The sequence below is a fragment of the Salmo trutta genome, chromosome 38, assembly GCF_901001165.1.
Source record: "Salmo trutta chromosome 38, fSalTru1.1, whole genome shotgun sequence".
NCBI classification, from domain to species: domain Eukaryota; kingdom Metazoa; phylum Chordata; class Actinopteri; order Salmoniformes; family Salmonidae; genus Salmo; species Salmo trutta.
The window spans coordinates 28318485-28324813 of record NC_042994.1 but is presented as its reverse complement, the minus strand read 5'-3'; the positions used below and the strand labels follow the sequence as shown (position 1 = coordinate 28324813).

Sequence of the window (6329 nt, the reverse complement as noted above, 5' to 3'; positions counted from 1 at the left end):
TCACGTAACAGCACAGATGCTGTAATGTTGATAGAGATGCAACAGAAGGACAACAAATTGTCAGACAGGGCACTTCCTGCATGGAATCTTCTCAGGTTTTGGCCTGCCATATAAGTTCTGTTATACTCACAGACACCATTCAAACAGTTTTAGAAACTTTAGAGTGTTTTCTATCCAAATCTACTAATTATATGCATATTCTCGTTTCTGGGCAAGAGTAGTAACCAGTTTAAATCGGGTACGCTTTTTATCCGGCCGTGAAAATACTGCCCCCTAGCCCCATTAATAAACATTTAAGAAGGATTAAAAAAAATGACAAATGTAAAATGCTTCTTATGTAATGAGGTCTGTTACTGTTGGGCTGGAACAAAAGTCTACAAATCCAGTAAATATCCAGGACCAAAGGCGGACAATTTTGTGTTTTATATTCATGTCGATTGTACATGTCTGTGTACAGTGTAAGGACAAAATTACTTTCATCAAAGCAACCCGTGAGGGAAAAGTATCTAGTTGTGTCACAAGACAGTAATTTCCTGTTCAATACCAAATATTTGGCGGCCTTATCCGCACGTTAGTCTAGATCGATCAGCCATAAGATGGGCCAGGATTCAGCATTGCTCCTAAACCACTCAGGCTAGTCTAGACTTCTATTGCTTTCTTTAGAGAACAAGCAATATATTAGAAGTACACTCCTCTCTCCACCCTACTGGACATCTGACCTACAAGAACACTAAACATAAGAAACCCAACGTTATCATCACTTCCTGTTTTCCCACCCTGAATCAGACTCTTCTTTATTTGTGTACAAGTTCTGATTTTATAATTAGGAGCTTTAAAAAATATAAAAAAATGAATGAAAGTTAAAAACACAAAAGTTTCATGAAATTAAATGTAATAAAGTTGCAAGCAGATGTATTATTTTATTTTATTCATACTTTGTAAACATGTGAATATATTGTTAGAACAGGCATGATTCAGCTAGAAGTAAATGAAACTATAGAAAATCATCATGCGTGTACCAACCTCTCCCCAAACCTCCCTACAGAGAGCTCATATCACTACGCATTTAGAGCCATACAACATTATTGGGTTTCTAAAACAATACAGCCATAACAATTTATGTGAAAATACTTTGATGTTGACTTTTATCAATTACAAGCAATATAGGCAGCATACATGGTTAATATTTGCTATTTACCTCTGCTAGATCACATTTATCAATAAAAGCGCTATTAGTTTTTTTTAAATAAAATGTGATTTTTGTAAACAAAAATCTAATATAATCAAGACATGGGTGGAAAAAATCATGTTTATCTTGAACAAATATAAATGAAACAAGGTTTTCATCAGTGTTGATGTTTATTGCATTGAACTGAAGAAATTGGAATGACAAATTTTACATACAGCATTTAATGGAAATGATAAATGAACCCCATTGTACACAAATTGAGGCCAGTATACACACCACATGAGGGATAGAGTTTTACTGTGTGTGTGTGTGTTGGAAATGTATTTCTTGCAGTTGTTGCATGTCTTCCTGTTCTTCTTGGGTCCACACATCACAGCGTTTCTTCTTGTTGCTACCGGCTGCAATCTAGAATGAGGAAAACACTTAGTTCAGGGATTTTACTAACATCTCACTCACTCACATATATAGTTACAGCAGGCCAAGGTAGGAGAGTCACACATGCAACAACATCACTCACACTTCCGGTATTGGAGTTGTTGGTTCTGTGGGTCGGGCGAATGGGGCAACAGCATCCCCCTCCTGAATCCTCCTCACGATGGCTGCAGAAGCTGGGGTCCTTGGGATATGTTGCCTCCTCTGGATTTGAGGTCTTACCAATGCCTTCCCTCTGTGCCACAGTCAGAGCAGGAGAAGGGCTTCTCTCCACTGTGTACCTGCTGGTGTTGCATCATGCGCCATTTGGTGGAGAACCTCTTGCTACAGAAAGGGCAGCAGTAGGGGTTCTCCCCGATGTGAGTCTTCAGGTGCCGTTCTAGCTTGGGCTTAGTGCTGAATGCTAGTCTACACACGGTACACCAGGGGTCGATCACGTTCTCTGGATGATGTTTCCGTTGGTGCGATATCAGCTTCCTGTTGGTTTGGAAGTTCTTGCCACAATCTGCGCAGAGGAAAGGCTTCTCCCCAGTGTGCTTCCTCTGGTGAACTTTCAGCGTACCATTTTAAGCAAGACTCTTGCCGCAGTCAAGGCAGGAGTAAGGCTTCTCTCCTGTGTGGGATCTCATGTGGACTTTTAGCACTGATAAATGTTTACAGTCTTTTCCACACACTGAGCAGCAGTGGAACGTTGGAGCTGCTGTGTGCCTCTCCTGGTGTTGTCCGGGTTCTCCTGATGTCAAATGTTCAGGTTGTTCTGATGTAGAATGTTCAAGTATTCCTAATTTAGAATATCCAGGATCTTAATTTTCTTCCGAAGTAGAACGTCCCGGTTGTAGCGACGTAGAATGTCCCGGTTGTACCGACGTAGAATGTCCCGGTTGTACCGACGTAGAATGTCCCGGTTGTACCGACGTAGAATGTCCCGGTTGTACCGACGTAGAATGTCCCGGTTGTACCGATGTAGAATGTCCCGGTTGTACCGATGTAGAATGTCCCGGTTGTACCGATGTAGAAGGATTCCACTCACTACCAGAGTTTTTATTGGAACTCTCTCCTGTATGGATCAGAAAAGATCAACAGGTGAGTCAAGCTCAATATGTTGTTATTCATTATTATAGTCCTGGGTGTGAAGGCTTTCACTCGGCCCAGCACGAACACAACTGACTCAACGAGCCTATTCATTAAAGGAGAAACCGTGTGGTTTAGTTGGTAGAACATGGTGCTTGCAACACCAAGGTTGTGGATTTGATTTCCACGGAGGACCAGTGTGAAAATGTATGCACTCACTACGGTAAGTCTCTCTGGATAAGTGTCTACTAAATGACTAACATGTATAATTGTTTTTCCCCATTGCAACACTGGTTTGGAATGAGACCGATTATTACAGTGCCTACCTGTACAATTCCATGCCCAGTATATGCCAGCCTCTTTGCCTACAACATTCATTCCTGGTATTATTTCACCACCGTAGTAGAGGCTCAAGGCAACCATCTCCTGACAATCCTGGTCACCGTGGTTACCGTCCTCCTGGTCACAGTGGTTACTTTCATGACCCGGGGACACCTTGGGTTGGGGTTTAGTGGAGCAGGATGGAGACGGGCTGGACGGGTCTTCAGAGTCCTATATGATGAAGAGTTACAGCGCAGTTCACAACAAGCTACATTATAAAATGTAGGGAGTGAGAGTGCAACAACATTAGGTAGACTCAGCAATATGACATCCTAAAAAAAACAGGTCGAATTCCTGTTTACAGAAATCAACAACTAGCTAATGTTAACTAAAGCTAAACTTGCCAACGACAACTATTACCTAGCGGGTGCCACTACCTTCATATTACATTAATATTAGCCTAGTCTAGCTAGTAACGTTAGTTAGCCAGGTTGTTTAGTTAAAAGTTAGCCAGTTAGCTAACTTTATGCATTTTCTTTCTAACTAGGATCATGTCATCATATTATCACTGTAGTTCAATATTACCACTATTTAGAAATATCCTCTAGTTATAATACAGTATATTGGCAACAACTAAAATCTCGATTTGTTGAACTGTAGCAAGCTAGCTAGCTGAAACGCGTTAACTTTAGCTAGCTCACCTGATCCATAGTAGAAAGAGACAAAGCCGGACTTTCCGTCCAACGTTTCCAACCGAGTGTCAAATGTTAGGTAGCTTTTCCTAGTTTATCCTTCACCGTGTTCAGTCAAATTGTCCTATTGTAGCTAGTTTTGTGCTGTGTAGATTGAGGAAGATAGTTTAGCTTCTAAAGGGGGCGCAAGCAACCAGCGTCTGCTGCTGCGCCAGTGTGTGGTGAACATAGAGATTGATAGATGGCTCTAGTGGCTTAAAAGGCAATTTTAGCATGGGCAGCGGCATTGAGGGCTTCCACCATTTAAACTAGTCAAAGTTTGTAAATACAAATAAAATGGTTAAATTACGAGCCTAGTTGGTTTAGCCACAAAAAAAATACAAAACACCTGTCTCCGGATTATATCTTCAAACTAAGGGCATCCATGACAGAGGGAGAAGCGTTCATCCATGTTTACAGGTAAGAGTCTAGCTAAATCACAGGAGGTTGGTGGCACCTTAATTGGGGAGGACAGGCTCGTGGTAAAGACTGGAGCAGAATTAGTGGAATGGTATCAAATACATGACATACATGGTTTCCATGTGTTTGATGCCATTCCATTTGCTCCGTCCCAGACATTGTTATGAGCCCTCCCCCCCTCAGCAGCCACCACTGAGCTACATGTTCAGATATTATGTTTCATATTTTGTCAGAAAGTCGTTTTCATTGCAAGTTAAAGCGCACTTTTAGCTAGCTAACGTTAGGTGTATGATCTTTGTAGTTATATTATTCGTATCTCAGAAAGCCATTTCTATTCCTAGTTATAGCCTAATGTCAGCTAGCTAACTAACATTGAACCTGGTTGGTAAGCTTTAGCTACCTGCAGATTCAAGCACGGTGTATGGTATTATGAGTTGGGATTATGGTTCAGTGTTTAGCTAGCTAGCTACATGCATAAACAAAAGAATCCACTATGCAAGTAACCATTTCACTGTACCGTTTACACCTTCTGTATCCTGCGCATGTGACAAATAAACATACATTTAATTTGATATAGTGTGTGTTTACCAGAGATGGTAATGTGAAGAACAACATCATTTGCACCAAAGTCAGATTAGGATATACGCCAAGGACTAGATAAAGGGTATTTTTACTTTATGCTACTACTTTGAACACTTTTAGTCTTGAAATCTTTGGTAGTTTACTACACTACCATATTCACTCTGTTTAGCACATGGCCTCACATGTAAATCCTTAAAGAGAGATGGGTGGGGCTAAGCCTTAAGAGGGTGTGAACTATGCTGAATGGGTGTAGACAAAGAAGAGCTCTCAAGTAGGTGTAACAAAACATTCAAGGGCCATTTTCTCAAAAGTACGGTTAGAAGTAAATCAACTTTCAAAGCAGAATTAGTTTCCCATTGTTCCTCAACTGCAGTGTATGATATACCATTTTGAAGCTCTGAGTCTTTACTTTTATCCGATGTAAAAAAATAAATAATAATAATTCAAATTTTGCTACATAAGACCAAATCCAGGTGGTGGGTCACTTATATGGATGTAGAAACTGCAGATGGCCCATCTCCCCTAAAGCACTATTCATCTGTGCCACTCGCCTGTTGTGATTAACTTCTGGTTTCATGAGCAAATTTCTAGGAGCTTTAATAAACACATTTGAAAATAAAGGTCTGTATTGAATCAAATCCGCTTTAGCCGACATCTGCATACCGGTTGTTTTCAAGGTGGACACTGGCATTGGCTGCACGGAATCGCATTAACAGAAATCCCATGCAGCCTTATTTACAAGTTCGAACACTGAAATATGAGATGTAATCTACACCTCGATTAGGATGATACAAATCCTAATTATTACTTTATTTTTCAATTTGAGCTTAATTATTTCTCAGACTGGTCTCATAGATTAGATGCAACATAGTAAACTTAAAACCCAGGACACTCAAATTAGTATATGTTATGTTTCGTATGGTTACATGAGGCAAAAACAAAAGGATGCATAACGTCTAGCAATCCAAAGGTTGCGCGTTCGAATCTCATCACGTACAACTTTAGCATTGTAGCTAATTAGCAATTTTGCAACTACTTAGCATGTTAGCTAACCCTTCCTCTAACCTAACCCCCAACTCCTAGAGCTAGCTAATGTTAGCTACAACAAATTGGAATTCGTCACATATCATACGTTTTTCAAATTCATAACATATTGCATAAAATGGATGCTGGACATTCACAAATTAATCCACACCATACGTAACATATCATACTAAATGGAGTGTCTTAGATTTACGTAAAGAATAATACGAAACGTAACACAAGGTATCATACTAAATGGAGTGTCTTAGATTTACGTACAGAATAATACAAAACGCTCCGAGACCATGTTGTTATTTCTATATAACCTACACTTTCTCATTCTTAACTTCTAAAGCAAGTGGGGCGGTTGTGGCAACAGTCGCAAGAGTAGCTGCTCACCGATTTGAGGCTCCAACGCAGTTCCACCACCACATCCGCTATGTGGGTGTCTGCTATCACCAGTTAAGACTTGATCTGATTGAATCAAAGTAATAAATTAGAAAAGCAGATGGTGCATAACCCCACCTAAACAGGTGTTCTACTCTGTTAGCCAGCACCTC

At 40.3% G+C, this 6329-nt stretch overlaps 1 long non-coding RNA gene across 2 annotated transcripts; it reads right to left on the bottom strand.

Moving 5' to 3' along the window:
• Positions 1-1340: 1340 nt before the first annotated feature.
• Positions 1341-4005, bottom strand: LOC115178710 (uncharacterized). Of its 2 annotated transcripts, XR_003872672.1 has the most exons (4): positions 3715-4005; positions 3019-3244; positions 1707-2678; positions 1341-1594 (listed from the first exon to the last, which is right to left on the bottom strand). It is a non-coding gene; the product is annotated as an uncharacterized LOC115178710 (long non-coding RNA). The 2 variants fall into 2 exon arrangements; XR_003872671.1 differs by having other exon boundaries at positions 3019-4005.
• Positions 4006-6329: the final 2324 nt, after the last annotated feature.